Source organism: Macaca nemestrina, unplaced genomic scaffold (genome assembly GCF_043159975.1).
Source record: "Macaca nemestrina isolate mMacNem1 unplaced genomic scaffold, mMacNem.hap1 Scaffold_73, whole genome shotgun sequence".
NCBI classification, from domain to species: Eukaryota; Metazoa; Chordata; class Mammalia; order Primates; family Cercopithecidae; genus Macaca; species Macaca nemestrina.
Genome location: NW_027257864.1, coordinates 88253 through 109770, shown reverse-complemented (window position 1 = coordinate 109770; position 21518 = coordinate 88253). Strand labels below are relative to the sequence as shown.

General features: G+C 48.7%; 1 long non-coding RNA gene across 8 annotated transcripts in view; it reads right to left on the bottom strand.

The window, feature by feature from the left end:
* LOC139361619 (uncharacterized) overlaps positions 1-21518 on the bottom strand; it is a 131968-nt gene that overhangs the window by 47826 nt on the left and 62624 nt on the right. For 2 of the 8 annotated variants that reach the window (XR_011619193.1, XR_011619192.1), the window contains exon 2: positions 3288-5067. The exons of 2 other annotated variants lie outside the window; for them this stretch is intronic. This is a non-coding gene — a long non-coding RNA (uncharacterized lncRNA). Of the gene's footprint in view, positions 1-3287; positions 7701-21518 lie in introns of those variants that run through there. 4 more of the 8 variants (XR_011619191.1, XR_011619194.1, XR_011619195.1 and 1 more) reach the window with 4 other exon arrangements.

The window sequence follows — 21518 nt, the reverse complement described above, 5'->3', positions numbered from 1 at the left end:
CGGTTCTCCTGGTGGTAAGAGGGAACTCCTCAGCCCGGGAGCTGCGGCCCTAGACAGCCTCACGGCTCCACACGCCAGTGTTCTAAGGATCACACGTATGCAGACAGCAAAGCTTGCTGCACACACGCCAGGTGCTAACAAGCCCCAAACGTCTTACTCATACTTGCTAACCACATCGCTTCTCTCAGCCTCCACGGCGTTTCACACTCTGCCTTTATATAGAGATGAACCATGCGTCCTGAGCGCTACAAAGATTCAACTCCTTCCGGGCAGAGGGGTGCATCTTTCCATCACGGGGTCTTCAGGCGAGCCGGCCCAGGCTCCACACATGCCACCCCTTCACCCAATACTATACATGCAAACGGATGTATGCACTCTATACACACCCTCAAATACACTCACCAAATATGATGCGTGTACACACTCCACACACACCCTCAAATACATACGACACACATGAACATGTCCACTCCAGCCACACCTACTAAATACACTCACCACACACGCACAAACATGACACACGTGAACACTCATTCCAGGCATCACACCCCTCACCAAGTACACAGGTGCACACAACCCCAAGTCCAGAACCTGCAGACTCCACAAGCTTTGGTTTCCCCCACTGTTTCTCTCATCATATGAGATCCACACACAGGTGTCATTTACTGACATCTAACACCCGGGGAGGCCCTTAGACAGAACTGCAGTCACAAGTCGGCTTCATTCAGGCATTCATCACCAGCCTCCTGAAGCCACCTCCTGTCCCCAAGGGGAGCGGGGGCCGAGACCAGAGACGTCACTGGGCTTACAGATCCCCAGGCTGGCAACCCAGCGAAATCAAGAGGGCTCGGCCATGGCCCTGGAGGGAAACGGGTACTGGACTCAGGTATGCGGAACATGAGTCCTCATTTCCAGACAGTGTCACCTACGACAGCGTCAGGTGAAAGCCAGTGGTTTGGCATTCCTGGGATAGACAGTCCTGGAATTACAAGGGAAGCTTTTTACTCCTCCCCTCTGAACACATGAGGTCCATGGTCCCCTCACATCTAACACTGGGAATCTGAATCGGTGACTCGTTGTCCACCTGAGGACCACCCAAGAGGATCCACACACCTGCTACAACAGCAGCACCGCACCTGGTCTGCAGGGGAGCAAAGCAAATTCAACCTTTATGACTAAAACTGGATTACCCCTACACTGGCAGCCTGCAGTGTGTATATCATCAAGCCCCCACATCTGCGCCACCTGCCAGAGGAACACAAGCCCTTAGTCCCGGGTACTCAGGACGGCCTGTGAGGTGGATGCTGGCACCCTTCTCATCTCCCAGTGGAGAGGAGAGAAGGGCAGGGTCAGGGCTGGTGTATCAGGAGGGTCGGGGTTCAAACCCCATCTGCCTCACAAAGCAGCCCTTCACGTTCAAGTGATTTCTATCATCAGCCATCAGTGACTTCTCTCATAACCACAGTTACCAGCAATTCTGAGTGCTGTTCCTTGGGACGTCGTAAGCAAACATTTTGTTAGAAAGATTTTGCCAAATCTGCTTTCAAAATCCTGTGTTATGAAATGACTAATGAAAATTTGAGCTATGAAATAAAGCACATAGTTAAATGAATCCCAAAATGACTATCGCGAAGGAAGTTTTGACTTGAAGTGAAAAATATCCTCTAAATGACATCAGCCAGAATTATCTTCAATCATTACTGATCCCATATGCTTCAGGAATTATACAGCATCATCTCAGATATGAACTTAAAACCATTAGCTGAATGCACATTTCAGCACAACCAAAGTTCTGCTATAATAAGCAGCACAGGCGTCTCTGGAGAGGATTTTAATTGGGACTACAAACAATGCACACGATCGTGGTAAGAGGTTTCATGCTGGCTGTTCTCCAAGGTGCGACATAGAGAAACACCACTAACCTCGAAGAAACCTGCTGCTCTGTAATGAGATGAGAGATGACAGATGATGTGGACGGACTACTGTAAATATTTGAAAAGGAGAAACAATCATATCAGTTTCCCTTTACATTCTTAGAAAAAACCGATTTTTCTTTTGGGATGATTTAAAAAGAAAATGACATTTCTAGATTTTTTTTTTTTTTAACTTTTCTTTCTGAGACTGGGTCTTGGCTCTGTCGCCAAGATTGGAGTACAGTGGAGCAATCGCAGCTCACTGTAGCCTTAAGTGATCTTCCCATCTCAGCCTCCAGAGTAGCAGGGACCACAGGCACGCACCACCACACTCAGCTAATTTTTCTATTATACAGATGGGGTCTTGCTATATTGTCCAGGCTGATCTTCAACCCCTTGGCCTCAAGTGATCCTCCTGCCTTGACCTCCCGAAGATTTAGCCTAAGTGACCATTTCTTATCAGAAAATAGACATTAGAACAAATGCATTTCTGTAAGATTTTTTACCTCTTTTCACTGGGGAAAAAGGTAACTTGCCTCCAACGGTCGGAGACAAAGCCCTTACTGCAGACAAAAGTGCTGTGCATCCCGGGAAGCACTACACCACAAGGCATGGCCGTGCACCCTGGACGCAGGAGTAACACACGAGACTAGCACAGGCCGATGTTGGCCCTCTCCAGAAGCAGGCCTATCCTTCCTCCTCTTCTCAGCCCCCTCTCCCTTCAGGCCTCAGTGGCTGCTGACAGGGGAGAGGCCACAACTAGAGGAGGGTCTCAACTCCACCAGGGACAGGAGCCCCGGACACTGGGGACTCAACTGCTACCCTCCGTGCCCACGTCCTTCTGGTCCAGACTTCTCAGGAGTCAGACGTGGCCACTTTGACCCTCTTTCCCTTCTGTGGCTCCTACAAAAACTAGTCCGGCAAGCCCAGGCTGCCTCACACTCCAGGGACATCCGGCACAGGCCCCCTCCATGTCCTTATCCAAGCTCCTGGGGCCAGAAGGGTCTTGCAATATTTCAATTTCCAGTTGAGCATCCCCTGCCTGAAATCCAAAGTGCTCCGAAAAGCATTTCCTTCAAGTGTCATGGGGAAGCTCGGAATGTTTCAGGTTTCGGAGCATTTTGGAGTAGGGAGTCTCAGCCTTAATTTGAACCTCTTCAAGGACGCCACACACTGAAGCCCCCGATGTCCACCCTACACAATCCCAGCACACCCTCTGAAGTCCTCAGTAACAGATTTTCTTTCTTCAAAAATAACCACAAGTCACCAACTCACACGCAATCACAGAAGGGGGTTGTGGACACCCGCACAGACAATGAAATTTACCTGTCACATTTTTACCTGGGTAATTTAAAGTCATTCCTCAAAACACACCTGTTTTACTGAGTTGCATTTTAAGGTGAACACACACAAATCCTTTCAGGGAAACAAACGTCTCTTTGGGCTGCGTGTGGTTTCTTGACTCCCGTGAATAACTCAGCGTTCACCCTCACTTCTGGATAAGGGAGAAGATGCAAAGAAATCTGTTAAAACAAAGACATGAAAACAAGTTTAAGAAGGATTTGAAAGGTTCCTCCTGTCCCCCTGGAGGGGAGATGAGGACGCCTGGAAAGCTCACGGGGGACAGGAGCACAGTCTCCTCGGTGTGCCATGGACGCCACCTCACCAAGGGGAGAGGATGATGCCTGGAAGGCTCACAGGGGTAGGAGCACAGCCTCCTCAGTGCTTTCTACACTCAGCAGCTTCAGAAATTCCCGTAGAAGCAGAACACATGAGAACTGAGACTGGAACACCCCAAAGAAAGGGGACGAGGGGTCAAAAAAAGCATTCGATCATTACCAAGGTGCGCGGGCATGAAACCGCTTCAAAGACCATGTGAGAAGTCACTCATAGGCGTTTCAGAAAATAAGGGTAGCGCGAGATTGCTCGATCAGCTCAAACAGGCTGCCGTCCCTCAGGCCATGAAGTCTCTGAGTTGAGCCTCTCAGTGAGCAGAAGTCACTCGCATCTCTGCCAGAGAAAGGACTACAAGCCGACACATAATCTCATGAAACCTGGGCTTCAGCCTGTCGACAAGAGTGAGTCTGACATGGTCCATCCCTCCAGATGGTTAAAAACCCCAGGGGTTCATCAGACAACCTCGAAGGGCTGTGTCTGTCCAGCCCCTTTTCCAAGTTCTGGATGATTTTTCCTAATGTACTATAAGCAGCATGTTCCAGTAGAGACGTCATTAACTGACTCTGGGTCCTCTTAACTTTGAAATTAGAAACACACTTGGCCAGGCACAGTGGCTCATGCCTGTGATCTCAGTACATTGGGAGGCTGAGGCAGCTGGAGTGCTTAAGTCCAGGAGTTTGAGTCCAGCCTGGGCAACATTGCAAAACTCCATCTCTACAAAAAATACAAAAATAAGTCAGGCATGGGGACACGTGGAACATGTGCCTGTGGGCCCTGACTACTCAGGAGACTGAGGCAGGAGGATCGCTTGAGCCTGGGAGGTTGAGGCTATAGTAAGCTGTGCTCACACCACTGCCTGGGCAACAAAAAGGTTTTTTTTTTTTTTTTTTTTTTTGCCTGTCTCTACAATAACCAAAGAGAAAAAGAATTATATACCTGACTAACCCAAAATAAAAGAGGTCTTGTGGGACGACCTGAAACACAGCTGCGAATTCTGGCAGGGCCTCCCCTGGCTGATTTGTGGTGAGTGTAGGACCACTCTGAAGGATAGGACCCCAGGCATCTTCCAAGACTAGACCTTACAGTACAACTTCCCTTCGCTGGACGGAACACTGGCCTTGGAGCCTGGGACACCCTGGGGCAGTGCCACCATCCCAAGGCCGCCATGGCACAAGGAGGCCCTACCATCATGAAGCCTGGGACGTCCGTCAGAGCAGTGCCACCCACCTGAGGCCGCCATGCCAGGGGAACCTGGACATCATGAAGCCTGGGACATCCTGGGGCAGTGCCAGCAACCCGAGGCCACTGTGACACAAGGGGGCCCTGGTGTCACTGAGAGGCTACACAGCAGGTCCAAGCCCAGGCCAGGAGGGAAGAGGCCCCACGTCCTTTCTATCCCTCCAGCTGAGTCCACACACGTCTTGGAGCAGAAATGCATCACCCTCAATGTCCACGGGTAAGTTTTTGGCCACAGAATCTGGAAGCATAAAAGATGATTCTGGGCTGGTTGGTTGCCGGCTCGGATCTGTCCTCTTTCCACACAAAACCTGGCTCACACCAAGCAGCGTCTAAGTCCTGGAAGACCTGCTAAACAGAAGTGCAGTTACAAAGCAGAGAAACTGGAGGGGGCCGGGCTGTGCTCCAGTGGCCACCAGCGTTTCTCAGGAAGACCCCGGGCATTACAGGGTCCAGGGCAAGGACTTCCTGGCAACCAGGACATGGAACAAGAACACATTTCCCGGTCCTGTGGAATATCAATCGGGTAAGAGCCGATTCCCTCCCTCGGAGGACTGAGCACCACCCCACAACACCTTGGTATGGGTATGTTATTACATACGTTGGTATGGGTAAGTTATTACATACGTTGGTATGGGTAAGTTATTTCATATGTTGGTATGGGTATGTTATTACATACGTTGGTATGGGTATGTTACTACATACGTTGGTATGGGTATGTTATTACATTCGTTGGTATGGGTCTGTTATTACATACGTTGGTATGGGTATGTTATTACCCATACCAAGGTAATAAGCCCGTTACCAGCAGGAGGCTGGTGATGAAGACATGAGGACCAGATGAGCACGAGGGATCCTGACAGATCATCCCTGGCACTGAACAAGGGGTGGACAGTAACCCCTGTTCCTGACGCATCAGCTGTGGCACTGAGCGAGGGGTGGCAGCATGGCCTGTGCCCCTGCAGAAGCAGAGGGATGTGAGGGGGGTGCAGGCTGGGCTTGGAGGCTAACTTAACTACCTGAGCTTGCACTTGCGTTCCTCATGGCAGGGAGGCGAGGCATAGGCAGCATTAGGGCTCACCTTGCCCCCGGGCTGCACTTTTTTCTGCTTATGAGTCGTGCTCGCTTTACATGGACAGGCATAGCTATAATAACGATTCCCTGATTATTTCGCTGCCTACATAAAGGGCTTTCAGAATTCACTTCCATCCTTAGGAAAGAGGGCCAACACCAGGCTGTCTCCCTTAAGATGCCATGTCTCATATGGGGGAAAAAAATCAAGAGAAATCAAATAAAGGCCATAAAATACATCAATTTCAACATTAAAATTTAATAGTATGCTTTAAATTGAAGATGAGTTCAGTCACATTTCCAAACCTCTGAGAGCACGGTTACTGGGAGGAGGTGGTTTGCAACACACAAAGGCAGCTCTGTAGAAGTGCCCAGGCTGGATGAAGGCTCAAACATCAGTGCGAGGAGAAACTGTGAACAAACTCTCTCCTGCCCTGCTGCTGTCCTCTTCCAAAACACACTGGTTATCTGTCAGTTTAGAACAAGGCCTAGGGAGGTGGGAGGCAGGCCTGGGAGGGCCACCTAGCAACCAAGCTCCTCACCCACACAACCGCACCAGGCTGAGCTGGGCAGCACACACAAACACGACTGATTCTCCCCAGAAACAAGACGGAAGGCAGCACACTGCCACGCCAGGCACCCTGCAGGTGAGAAGACTAAGGGGAGCCAGAGGTACCTTTAATCTGGCTTGCATGGTGGAGGGAGAGGAATAATGCCACTCACTTGAGTGTTGCACAATTCTTTCTAGCACTGAGTGGCAGAAAACAAAAATTATAGATGCTTCCTCAGATAAAAGTTTCTGAAGAACTGAACATAAGTTATGTTCAGGAAATAGTATTACGAATGCCTCAAGTGCTTCTGTTTTCAATCATCTCAGAGTAATTCTATAAACCCAGGAATGTCTCACCCAACTCCAGGATCACGGCCCAGGTGACGTGAGCACACACATCCTGAAGCTCCAATGCTCAACTAAAGTGGGGCGAGTGAAAATGATCCTGGGTATAATTTACACGGACACAGGAAGGTGGCTGAGCCCCAAACCCCTAAACCAGGAAGACCAGCGTCCTTCAGGGGCCTCACCTCTGTCCTTTCCCAGCCTCTGGGAACCACCAGTCTGCTCTCTACTGACACAAACGCCCCTCCAAGGAACAACCAGGAAGATCATCATTCAAAACTGAGGAACGTGGCAGAACAAAGCTGTCAGGAGATTTTAATCACCAACACCACTAATTACATGACCCAAAGATGATTAAAATCCCAGGCCCTTCAAGACTGAATGTTATCTATACTTAAATGCATTTCATCACCATATTGGGGGGTTATTCCTTTGTTTTGCTGCAAATATATCCAACTGCTGTAAAAGGAAAAGGCAACTTGTTAACGAAGCTTCTTGGAGTGTCTCAACAGCCATCGGGGTAGGATAAAAGGCAGGACCTCCTGGCAGAAACACTCAGCTCTGAGGTCAGGTGGAGTTCTTGAGCACCAACAAAAGCAAAATAAGGTCGAAGACCACACCCCACTTTCGTCAATCACATCTTCATTCCATGTTTCCTTCTGTTTCTCGCGACTTCACTGGGAGAGAGAAATTGTGCTGAAAGAAAGTGGAAACACACACATACATAGGAGACCCTACAGATACTGAGAATGAGTGCAGCCGTCACAGTCCAAATGTCCTTTCAGGTCCATCTGACCTGGCTGGGATCCAGGTATCCAAGTGCAGGATTGTACGTCAGACCCGTGAAGCCAGGATTACAGCCACTGAACGGCAGTTTTCCATCCCACGGAAACCGGCCTTGCTAGGGGCTTCCTCGGGACCAACTTCACGCCGGCACCCCTCAACTACTTCAACTAACCTACATCATGGCAGAGGCCTCTCCAGGCAGACCAGCCCTACCCGAGTCCTGCTTCATGGCAAACCCTCCAGGCAAAAGTCCTTGGCCTCCTCTGGGAGGCTGTGCTCCGAAGGTGCCCTCATTTACTTCTGTGGCTCTGAGACATTTAACTACAGCCCAACACACTTCTTCCTGTTCACATAGTGTTGAGTTAACAGATTTTTATGAGCAAATTTTCACTGGGAAAAACACCATTTCAGGAGCCCCAGTGACCACAATGAAAATGTTTTCACCTCCCCTTACGTGACATCGGCAACGCCAGGTCCAGGAAACGTTCTGGATCTCAGATAACGGCATATCCACTCATAGTAAGTCTTGCTCTTGTTTCACAAGCTATCAAATGCTGCCCAGAGACAGGAAAAACCCCATAACGTGGCAGGGAGGGGCAACCAGCATGAGTTCTAAGGCCAGACCACCCGGGTCTGCTGACAGCGTGGCGAGGGGCAAACAGTGCAGGGTCTAAGTCCAGACCGCCCAGGTCCCACTGACAGTGTGGCTTCAGGAGTTTCCTAAACCCTCTGCTCTCCACGTTTCATGTCAGAAAAATGCAGTGACAACCGTGTCCACCTTGTTTAAATATATATATATACACACATATGTATGTGTGTGTGTATATATATATATATACACACACACACACACACACACGCACATACATACCCCAAGCCTACAGCCCTATAAAGGTCATTAATCCTAGTTATCCTTAAGGCATTGAGCGATCAATAATGAGTCATCCCCCTGCTGCTGACCTGGCTCAGCCCCACCCTCCGGAAACCCCGCATCCACACCAGCCACACAGGATGAGGCCCGGGAAGGAGCAGGACTGTGTCTTGGGAACTTAAACTCTGGAAGCTGAGTTAAATCAGTGCCACTCATATCTTGTCACCAACTATCTTGTAAAATTGGGAGATTCCATCTCTGGGGATCTTGAGGGAACCTGAGGCTCTACATTGAGTGAGGTGAGCACTCGTGCTGGAAACAGACGGCAGGGAAAGCAACCGAATCTGGGGTCGCAGCTGCCTGAGGCTTGGGTCCTACCGAGAAAATGGCACCAGGGCCCTCAGGACAAGTGGCGGAGGTCCCAGGAGGCAAGTGCCGGCTCAGAGACTCATGGACCCAAAGCTTGCTCCAGGGCCAGGAGGAGCTGCTGCGCTGACAGCCAGGAGGCAGGCAGCCTTCGAGCTCCTCCATAGGCCATCCTGCAGGCAGGGAGGACAGTGCCCAGACCACCCCGGGGCTCCCCCAGCCTGCCAGGCTGGTACTCTTACTCCAGCCACTGACAAGAGTCCCCATGTTCCAAGCTAGGTTGAAACAGTGCCTCAGGCCTCAGGGCACATGCAACCCCCTGCAGGGCCACTCCTACCCAACACCTGAGGATGGCTATTCCCACACATCCCCAACTCACAGCAAAACTCAAAAATGAAAGTCGGAAGATACAGCCAGGAAACCAATGCTCAAGAAGCAACTCCAGGGTGACTCTTCCTAGAGCTATTGCTACTAAACATCTTTAAAAACATTTCCAGGGTGACTTCCTAGAGCTATTGCTGTTGAAATCTTTCAAATTCTTCATTTCAAAATTAGCTTTTATTACACTGTCTTCCCTATTCTACCAAGACTCTAGGAAACAAAACCGTTACAATTTCCAATTCTATCTTATAGCAAGTTAGAAAAACACATGTTTCCTCAAAGGATTCTACGTGTTTCCTTGCTGATATCCTTTCCATGCCCCGTGCTACTACCCGCAACAGGAAAGGCTTTTCCAACCGAACCCAACCCAACCCAAGGGCCCTGAGACAGGCCCCTAACGAATCGTCTACCAACTCTTGAGACAGGCTTGCCCTAACAAATCATCTGCAAACTCCATCTTCCATTAAAAACAGTCCTGAAAATGAGCATATTACCACTTTTTAAAAATTACTGTAAAGTGGACAGTGTTCAGTTCTGTGAATTTCGGCACAAATATTCCCATAATCATCATCACACAAGGAGAACAGTCCAACAGCCCCAAACCCACTTACGAGGCCTCATAAGCATACCCGCCCATTCCCAGCAACCACCCTCTCTGTGTTCTCCCATCCCCCGGGTCTGTCTTTTGCGAGTGTTGTGACAAAACACTCGCAAAATCATGATTTCGTGGGCATCGTGCTTGGAGGTGCACCCAGGGTGTCCTGTGATCAACAGCCAGGCCTCGGGGCTGCTGGGTGTTTATTATTCCACGTATGGCTGTGGCACATTGTAACCCGTGTTGGGCAACTATAGACAGTGCTATTAACATCTGGGCACAGTTTTTCTTAAACATCAGCTTCTGTTTCTCTAGGGTAAATACCCAGGAGTGCGGTAACCGGGACCCACGTTTGTGTGAGTTCAGTTTTATAAGAAACCACCAAGCTGTCTGCACCATGCTGAACCCCAGCATCGCACAGGAGTCCCGACTGCCTGTTCTCACCAGCACCTGGGGCTGTCGGAAGACCTTAGTCAGGCATTCCAGCAGGGGTGTGAACAAATTCACTGCGGCTTCGGTGCACATCTCGGTGCAACCAGTCACGCTGAAGGTCATTTCAGATGCTTTCGGGCCATCCTCCCGTCCTTCTCAGTGAAGCATCTGTTCAGGTCTCTTCCGCTTTTAAGTCAGGTGGTTTATTCTCTGTCATGAGCCGTGGGAGTCCTGTGCATTCTGGATACGAGTCCTTTGCCGGCTGCACGGTTCATAGACATCTTCTCCCCATCTATCGAAAATGTGTCTCTTCAATTCCCTAGGGGTGTCTTTTATATTAGAAGTTTAATTTTGATGAGTCTTACCTACTTGTTTTCTTCCTTGATTATGCATCATGGTATGGCTAAGAGCTCTCACCCTAGGTCTCGACAATTTCCGTTTCTTATACAGGTTGTGTAGTTTGGTATTTTACATTCAGGGCTATGGTCCACCTTAATTTTCATACAGGAATTTCTCCCTGTTTTCACTCTTTTGTATACGGCTCTCCCATAATTCCAGCACCATTTGTTGAAAAGACTCAAATTCCACTGAACTGCTTTTGCGTCTTTGGATCTGTTCTGGACTCCACTCTGTCAGCTGACCCGTGTGTCCGTCCTGAGCATAATTTATGACTTTAGTGGTTGTCTCTGTGAAAAAAGTAATTCTGTCTGGAAGCAAAAACCACATTAGAAATGCTCTAAATAAGATTCTTCCTGTTGTCAGGAGAGCAAAGCCACTGCCCTAAGCAGAGGTGAGGCCTCAACAGCTTCCAGGCACAACTTTAACACACAATGGGGAAGACAATTCATTTCAAGGGCCACAAGGTGAGACCAGCATAGCCATGAAAACTGCAATAATTTCACAACAGAATGAAATTCATAAAGAACTGCTGAGAAGCGTGTAATAAGTTACATAAATTACTGCTCCTTAAATTCTGACGGTTGACTAGGACAGAAATAGCTTCACGGTACAGTTCAAACGGGAGAAAGGTAGGTAGGGGTGGTTTCCACACCACACAGGGCCTGCAGGAAAGGGACACTCTTCCTCTAAACGGGAGATCCTGGAGTGATGTGATAAACCATGGTGAGAGGCACGGAACTGTGCAAGCCGGAGTCGCGGCCTTTGCCCCACCACGGAGCCTGTGTCCATGAGCGACGAGGCTCAAATGTCAGGCCGGGGCAACCGAGGCAGTTATCAGGGAACAAGAAAACGAGCGCACGGTGGAGGCAAAGGTCTGAAACTGCGCGGCAACTTCGAGTCAAGTGGGACAAACTGACTCAAAATGCAGGTTCCAAAAACCATCACAGAGAGCTGTTCCTCGGCTCTGGAAAGGCTAAGTGACTAATGCCCACACTGAGCATCTGCTCCCAGAGACGACCCCGGTGACCTAAGGCTCAGCTCCTCCGAACCCGCGCCGAACCTCAGTGAGGAACTTTGTTGGTATCTTACGGCACATTGACATGTTCCCTTAAAATCTGGTATTTCATCAACAATGCAGGCGCCAGCTTTGATTCATACACATTTCGATTAAACAAGATAATTTACACCCTGACCATGCCAGGTAAGAGGTTTACTACAATCTTTAAACAGAGCCAGAGGCTACAGTCTGCTCCTACACACCACCATGTCTCTACAAGTTTGATGGGTTTTTACTTTCCATGTCTTCACTTGCCTAGTGCTAGAAAGCAGATTAAAAACAGAAGGAACCCCGAAACACTATTGAATGAGACTCAAATATCTTGCAGTCATCATCGTGATGAGATGTTTATTAAACAGAAATGTTCTCCCCTGTAGAAAGCAGCACACATCAACACACACCGATAACTGTCGCAAACATTCCAGATCATCTTCCCTTCCATGGCCACAGTGCAGGGCAATGGACCACGCACATCTGCAGACCCACGGAAAGCGGGGTGACACGGCCGATTCTTGGAGCGAGCAGGCCAGGGTGCACTCAAAGTGCATCTCTTTCCAGAGGGCCTCCACGGAAAGTTACACATTTATTCCACGAGTTAATGGCACTGCACCAAACATTTCTGTAAGATTCTCTAAGAAAGTTTTTCCTTCTGCCTAAAATGTCCTGACACAAACTGAAAAAGTTCTTGGAGCTGCCAAACACTTCAGTATCCCCTTAACTATTGTCATGCACGCCCGTGTGAAGAGACCACCAAACAGGCTTTGTGAGTGCAACATGGCTGTTTATTTCACCTGGGTGCAGGCGGCCTGAGTCCAAAGAGAGTCAGGGAAGGGAGGTAAGTGTGGGGCCGTGTTATAGGATTTGGATAGGCAAAGGAAAATTACAGTCAAAGAGGGGTTGTTCTCTGGCGAGCAGGAGTGGAGGTCACAAGGTGCTCAGCGGGGGAGCTTTTTGAGCCAGGAGGAGCCAGGAAAAGGAATTTCACCAAAAAAAAAAAGAAAATTCATCACTTCAGGCAAGGACCGGCCATTTTCACTTATTTCTGGTAGAATGTTATCAGTTAAGTCCAGGCAGGGCATTTGCACTTTTGTGATTCTTCAGTTACTTCAGGCCATCTGGCCGTATATACGTGCAAGTCACAGGGGACGCGATGGCTTGGCTTGGGATCAGAGGCCTGACAACTACAGTCTTTACTTTTAAGGTGTAGGGTAAGATCATATAATCCCCAACTAAGCTCCTGATGCTGTGTGTGGCATCCAGCAACAGCACGTTTCATTCCTGAATTACATTTGACTCATGAGTCCACAGTGAGAATGATTTCTGGTGAATGAAACACCAGGCAGGAGAGTGATTCCGCTGGGCAGCTCTTCACACACGACCCAGGAGCTGAGGGGAGAGGAAGAGGCCCACGCGCGTCCACCGTGTTCACGCCACCTTCGAATGTGCCCCACTCCTAGAGACCCGGACCCAAGGGAAATCTGACCTGAAAATGGGCAAACCCTCACTTTGGTAAAGGGACAGGGACTCGGGGCCACAAGTTGACCTCAGAGCAACACAAGTGCAGACACAGCACCCCAGGACACCCTCCCCACCCAAATTCAAGGAGGAAAACCAACGCCCCGCCCCCTTGCAGAAACCGCGGGCTGCTGCAGTAGACACCTGCCGGCGTGTGCAGCCTCTCCCGTCCCACATTCTGGGCTCAGCACCTGTGCCTCAGCCCTGACACTGCTCGCCACACCCACAGGTGTGCCAGGAGGGGCAGGTCCTAAGGTCTCCACTGCACCAAAGCCTGCAAGGCAAAGGGGCTGCTCCCTCCAGCAGGAGTCCAGAAGCACACACTGCACCAGCGTCAAGGCGTGAGAATTCTCCCCTCGGTCTCCGAGTCTCCAGTCTGTTGCCCGCCAGGGTCTTCTGCCAACGGCGAGGCCCAAGCTGGGAGGCACATTTGGTTCTCACCGTTTCCCTTGTCAAGATCAATACTGCAAACATATCCAGTTCATCCTGTCACTAAAAATGAAATAATCTGCCATCTCCATCACAGATGACGCAATCAGGTTTCCATTACCGGGGCGCTTTTTTTTTCTTCCTATTTTGAGATGGAGTTTCTGCTCTGTCGCCCAGGGTTGAGTGCAGTGGTGCGATCTCGGCTCACTGCAACCTCTGCCTCCCGGGTACAAGTGATTCTCCTGCCTCAGCCTCCCAAGTAGCTGGGATTACAGGTGCCTGTCACCATGTCTGGCTAATTTTCATATTTTCAATACAGACGGGGTTTCACGATGTTGACCAGGCTGGTCTGGAACTCCTAACCTCAGGGGATCCACCTGCGTCCTCCTCTCAAAGTGCTGGAATTACAGGCCTCAGCCACCACGCCCAACCATTACTGGTGTAATTTCTAAACCACTCTCTCACACCCACTCCTTTTTTTTTTTTTTTTTTTTTTTTTTTTTATTAAAGAACCAGCTTTATGGCTATATTTTTTCCAAGAGAACCAGTTACCCATTTGAAGTACAAATAAGACACCGTGTTTAAAAACCAAAAATGCCAATTTGCACAGAAGTCTCTAAATACCCAGTCGATTTGAGCCTTGAGAACAACATCAAACTGTTGGCTGAATACAACTTCCCTTTCCATCTGTCTGCCTGTGAATTAGACACAAGGACGAAGCCACGAGCTAGGTACATAAAGGCGGGAACCACCAAGGCAGCCGAGACTCCAAATAAAAGCTGGAAGGACCAACACAAATGCATCACACACTGCACGCCCTCCTCTCCTTCCTTTTCAGAATTTCCAGAGGATGAAACAGGGACCTCCTCAGACGTCCCATGGTGCAGGCGGCCAGAGGGGAAGGCGGTGGCAGCCTGAATGAAGTGACCGGGAAATCACATTCCACAAACAGAAATTCTCCAAGTGCTTTACATCCTCTGTCTCTGAAGAACTATGCCAGTCTAACAGTCGCTAGAAAACCGCCTTCAAGTGTCATTTCCCATTTCAAGCAAAGAAAACAGTGGTGTGGCATGAGGGGAAAACATAGCCATGTGCTCTGGGCTATTAAATAAGTTTTTTTCTGTTATAAACATATAATTTTACGTTCTCAGTTTTCTCTATAATTGATATGCTTCCTAATTAGCAGACATAGTAATAAAAAGTGAATTCCAAGTGCAAGATCGGAGGACCCGTTCACATGGCTTCAGGTTCTGCTACTGTGTTTCAACTTAAGAAAATGGTTCTGTGCGTTGGTAACAAGGCCTGAGAGTCTGTGTGAGAGTCTGTGTGGCTGTCATCAGGGTTCGTGTTGGCTCCGTAGCAGAGGATGTTACACTGTTACATTATCTTCTACAAAAAATCCTGAAAAAACGAAGGCTGAATAGACATACACACCCTCCCAAAATAATCCAAATGTCCACCGATATGAAAAACAGGTGAATTACGGTTTCCATCATGGAATATTCCTCAGCAGTGAAAACAAACTATAGCCACAGGTGCCAACTAGGATAAAGAAAACCTTTTAAACAAGTTTAAAGTGAACTGACTAGGTGGAATTCCTCGATTACAGGCATCTGCTCCAAAATGGTACTGTTCTGAATCCTGTGATGTAGAATGATAGTTAGCAACCCTGTTTCAGGGCATATCTAGAAAAAAGCAAAATAATGACTACACAATTTTAAATTCTTTGTAAATTATAACTATTACTATGAAAATTCTAAAAATGTGAAAATCTTCCCAACTGTTATTGGACAAGCTTCAAAACAAATACCCTGGCCTTGCTTGCCACACCCACAGATGTGCCAAAATAAATGAAAATATAGCCCAGGTTAGTAGAATTGAAACCTGAAGATGTACGAACCGTCCCTGCCTCACTATCTATACATCATGTAGAAATTTAAGAGCAGGTAGTGACACTGCAATGCAAGGCTCAAAACAACTGGGTATTTTGAAACTTCTATGCAAATTGGCATTTTCGGTTTTTAAACACGGTGTTATCTGTACTTCAAACAGGTAACTGTTTGGTTCCCTTGGAAAAAATATAGCCATAAACCTAGTCTAAAAAAAAAAATACGGGAGTGGGTATGAGAGACAGTAGCTTAGAAATTTTAAAAGTATCGGCAGGGAGCAGTGGCTCATGCCTGTAATCCCAGCACTTTGAGAGGCAGGCCCCACGGGGCCTTTGAGGAAGGCACCGGTCTCCTCTACTGCCTTCCTCCTGGACTGACCCCACGACATTCACTGGGTTTCCACCCCTGTCTCATTCAACTTCCCAAGAGTGGTCTTCATCCTCATCTAGGGATCGGCTCTGCCCCAATTTCCTAAATCTCTGCCTTCAGAGCCTGAAAACACCCACGCCCAGGGTCACCCTAAGTCCACGTTTACCCCAGAGAGTCCCAATTTTATGTTTTCCCAGCATCGCCTTAGTGATCATTTATCCTGTCAATTCCAACTGCCTTCACACCTCACCCCTGCTGTCTCCCAGCAGACCCCACTCAGATGCACATGCCCCAGACCCACACCCAGGTCTGTGCATGCTGCCCTGCTCTGCCCATGTGGGGACCACCTCTCTTTCTTGAGGAATCAGCTGGCAATCATCTCCTTGTGGAGGGCTGCCCTGACTTCCAACTCTCTCCAGCAGGGGCAGAAGCCGTCCTCGGTACTTCCCCAAAACTCAGGCCAAGTATGAAGATGGCGCAGATGCTAGCTGTGCCTGGGATGCCATGGGCAGTGTCCCCAGATGCTCTGCACATGGCCCAGGGCACCGCCTGAACACAGCAAGTGCTGAAGAAATCAAACTGACGTGGGCTGACCTCTGATAGGGCCCCCTTCACCATCCACATCTGTCTCCCCTCTGGACAGTAAAATCCACAAGACAGGGAGGGCTTGTCTCACTCATCTTCAAACTCCCAGGGTCACCCTGGTAGGTAAAGGGGACTCAAATGTCTTCTGAAGGAAGCGGCTGGTTAGCTGCCGAGTTAAAGGGCCTCTGAAATTCAGAGCTCTGCATAGGAGTCCAGCACATTTTATTATGAATGACTCCAACCACGGCAGAAGTGGCCGTGGAACCAGTGCTAACCAATTCAGGGTTTGTTCACTGTTTCTCAGTTCATAATCACAACTCTCTCACAGAGCATCCGCGCACAGATCCTCAGACGTCTACACAGAGTGGGACGATGGCACCCAGGCACATGAACGTCCTGTTGCAGACTGGGAGACACCGGTCAGACATGGACCCAGGCAGAGCACAGATCTCGCGTTAAATTGGCTCCGTGTAAACAGCACTCCCTGTCAGGTCCTTTCCTATCCGCACAGCTTCTACAAATTCAACTCTCACACCTGACACCTGAGAATACTGCACACCCCCATGTGAATCCACCATTTACCTCCCAAAATAACCCAGCATGGCTGAGTACAAAAATTTTCAACATAAGGGAACTGGAGGGCATGTGGGGATTTCTCGAGTCCCTGCTACCTCCTGATGGTAAGGCCCAATGCTTCACACCCTGAGTGAAGGGTGGGTCTCTTCGGCCCCCCGGCTTTGACCTGGAGCTAATCAGCATTAACTAATTTCACTTTCCAGGACCAACTTCAAAGGCCTGCAAAGCCAGAGAAGGGAGAGGAGATGGAACACGACCTCACCTCAGACCTACTGCAAGCACGTACTTCTCAGATGCGTCCCAAGATGCACAGCGTGTCCGCTGCCTGTTTCACATCCACTGACCTGCAGGTCTTCTACGTGGCATCAGCCTCCTGGGCACTGGAAACAAGAGGTATAATGGCAAGTCCCCTCTGCAGCAAAAGTGAGGAAAAGGGACCCAACGCAATGGAACTTACCTTTTTCTGACAGTCTCAAAACAGAAGGAAAATACTGTACAGCGAACTTCCCCTCACACAGGTTTATTTACCTGTTACTCAAAGGCCATGACAGACAACTTCAGGTTCTCACCGATTCCTATTTTCCCCATCCAGGGAGCCTTTGTTTTTAATATCGTACGAACTTGCCATTTTGTAGGCCAAAAACAGCAAATATTGGCAGTTTCCTACAGTTCAACCGAATAAAATATGATCATGGCCTTTTGTGAAACCATGAAGAAAAGGTGTATATCTCAATATATGTTTCCAGACTGGCTTTGTTCCTGAAGCACCAACTCTGTTCACTCAGGATTTTAGACACTGAAGAATAAACATCAATATCCCACCAAGAAAACCAAAAGGATGAAATAATTTTGCATCTACCTTGGAGCCTTTTTAGGACAAGGCAGGACACAAACTTTTAAAAAGCTGCAGTTGTCCCTCTGTATACACAGGGACATGGATTCCAGAACACCCCCCGAGTTTACCCAAATCTACGTATCCTCAGGACCCTGCAGCCACCCTATGGAACCGCATGTAGGAAACGTCAGCCCTCCACAAAGCCAGTTTTTTTCAGTAAGGGTTTGGTTGGAAAATAATTAACATAAGTGATCCTTCGAAGCTCAAAACCCATGTTGTTCAGGGTCAGCTGCATTTACTACTTGTGTCATATCTGAGGCCTGAAAGCCATCATTCTCGGTACCTTAACGTAATGGTTAACAAACTAACTGTTCTGATTAGAAAGAGGAAAAAGCTTATTTTTAAGCTGACAATGAGAGTGGATGCGCTACGGTGAACGGAGAACAGACCTAAGCCATCACCAAGGTTGGGGTGACTACCTGTGCTCAGACCCACGAGGGCCTGTTCCTCCATCTCCCTCTGCTGAAAGGGATAACTGCTTCTCCCCCACGAGTAAAGGGCCTTTTTAAAATATTCACACGAGAAGTGCTATGAAAAGCTGAAAGGTCACAGATAACATTTTTAAAAATAAACATTAACGTAAGCATTTAACAAGCCCATTATGATTTTTAAAAAAATGGTATTAAGTTCTTGGGTGTGGTGGCTCATGGCCGTAATCCCAGAACTTTGGGTAGCCGAGGTGGGTGCATCCCCTGAGGTCGAGAGTTTAAGACCAGCCTGGCCAACATGGTGAAACCCCGTCTCTAACGAAAATACGAAAATTAGCCAGGCATGGTGGCAGACGCCTGTAACCCCAGTTACTTGGGAGGCTGAGGGAGGAGAATCACGAACCCGGGAGGGAGAGTTTACAATGAGCCCAGATCGTGCCATTGCACTTCAGCCTGGGCGTTGAGTGTAAAACTCCATCCCACAAAGAAAAAAAAAAAGTATCAAGTTTTCCTTCCAATGAACCTATCATTCAGCCACCAAGGTATACTATAGCTACTTATTCAGCCATGAGATACACCACAGGAGATATAGGCGAACAGGACACAGTTCGTCCCTGAAAGAAGTCTACACCCTCAACAGAAGGGAGGCGCACACTCCGAATGGAATCGGCATAGGAAACAGATGCTGCTGCAGGTGGAACTGGCTGCACAGAGCACCCGCTCCAGTGTCTGAGAAACAAGGAGCCGTTGGTGCCATCACCTTCCATACCTGAGCTGGGGCAATGGGGAGCCTGTCATCACCACCACCACCACCCGTGACAAAGAGCCCCAGAACCACACAACGAGCTTACAAACTCACCGAGACGATGACCGAGCAATGTGCGTGGAGTGATGCGAACACGCAGACGTCAGGGCCACGCGTTGCGTTGGTTTTGTGCATCAACCTGAGCGTGCCCGGGGTGCCCAGATGGCTGGTTCTGTATTATTTCTGGGTGAGATGCATGTTTGCCTCTGGATTGAGTGGAGACCCATCCTCGCCGGTGTGGGGGACACCACCCTGTCCACCCAGGGCCCGAGTAAAACAGCAAGGTGGGGAAAACTGGGTTCACTCCACCTGTCTGGCTGATAGGCCAGTGACATCTGTCTTCTGCAGCCCGTGCTACTGGGTCTCAGCTCCTCAGACCCGGGTGGGATCTGCACCCTCCGCTTCTCAAGTCTTCAGGCCACACCCTCCCAGGACTCTAGCTTGCAGGCTGTGGGTCCTGGGGCTTCTTGGACTCTGTAGCCCCTGCAGCAAGCCTCCCCCTGGAGACACACGCACACCCGGCTGGCTGTCTCTCTGGAGAGCCCTGACTAAAAGCCGCCCCTAAAAGTGGTCTTCAGAGTTTCTTTCTAGCCCTAAGATCCCAGCGCCCCTCCTACAATTCTAGGCGGAAAGGTGAACGGAGACCAATGGACAGAGGTGTGTGCGAGGACACGCCAGGCAACCGCACTGGGCAGGAGGGCACTAACGCTCACTAAGCAAAGAATCAATGTTGCTTGCCACAAAAATGAGAACCGTAAAGATTTCTTCAAACAGAAATGAGTTTGTTTCATGATTTGCTCTTAATACATAAGAAAGCATAAAAGTAGGCCTATTAACAATTACGTAAGTGTTTAGAGGCCCTTGAACTACTTCTGTCCCTTTGTGTTTTTATAGAAAATAAGCCTGAGGTTAAAGAGAACAATATCACTGGCCACAGCTGGGGCCACGCGAGGACACAGCTTATACCCCTGAGGTCCCTGGGTGCCCCGAGTCCTTCCCTTGCTATTTATGGCAATGTGGGAGAAACCAGGACGTCTGAGCATGGACCTGACCGTGCTCCCAGGGGCCGAGGAAAGCACCTATCTGTCCAGTCTTCTCTCCACCGCGCCATTCCCTCCTACCCAGACTCTTGGGCTGAGGCGGCTCATGCACTCAGCAGCGCCATCATTAAACGTTTAGCTTCGCATCACAAGGGCCTCCTCTGGCCTCCTCTGACCACTCCTGAACCTGCAGCCTAGAAGGTTGAGGTTGCAGTGATCTGTCATTGCACTACTGCACCCAGCCTGAGAAACAGAGTGAGACTCTCAAAAACAAACAAACTAAAACAAATTAAAGGAGTTCAAATGAACTCGCCCATACCCTTTAAATTTTCATTTGGGTACATGGGGTGATCTAGTTCCTTTTTCCCTTGCAATACATGAATAATCTAATAATTAAATATAATCTAACAATTAAATGGGAAAATTTAATTATTTTCCCATTTCATTATTCCCTATCTCAGGGAAAAAGTTAAAATTATTCCCTATTTCAGGGAAAAAGGTAAAAATCATTTTAAACCTTCCTTCCACAAAACAGTATACTCAGTCATCTCTATCTGCTGTATCATGTGGAATTCAGCTTCACATGTCTACAATACAGTTTTTGTTAAACAGTGTTTATATAGACAGGCAAGAGAAAGAAACACTTGGTCTATGTAGAAGCAGCAGAAGACACGTTTTAACAGAAAAGGGAGAAGATACCACCGTGTGAATCTGGAAATTCTGTCCTCATCTTGTCCACACACACAGAAAACACCCAAGCACGTGCCTAGTGTCCAACAGGAGCACAGAAAGGACAGGGATCCCTCCAGTTGTTTAATGACCAGCCCCACTTGTCACCGCCACATAACAAAATCCGCATGGCAACTTCAGCACGTTTCATTCACGATTCCACGGAAATCAGGCTGAAGAACATACAGATGTTTTGCCCACATTTAAAAATCCAAGTATGGGACTCATAGAAGTAAAACACACTATGGGTTCACTTAACTTTTCCAAATTTTTCCTTGGAGAAACCTATAAAGTTCTTGTCAGTTACATCCTTAAGTTTTTCAATAATTTTTCAATGCAAAGGTCGGGCAAGACTTGTAAATAGGTACACACATACGGCCCGGCGCGGTGGCTCACACCTATAATCCCAGCACTTTGGGAGGCCGAGGTGGGCAGATCACGAGGTCAGGAAACCGAGACCATCCTGGCTAACACGGTGAAACCCCGTCTCTACTAAAAATACAAACAATTAGCCAGGGGTGGTGGCGGGTGCCTGTAGTCCCAGCTACTCGGGAGGCTGAGGTTGGAGAATTGCATGAA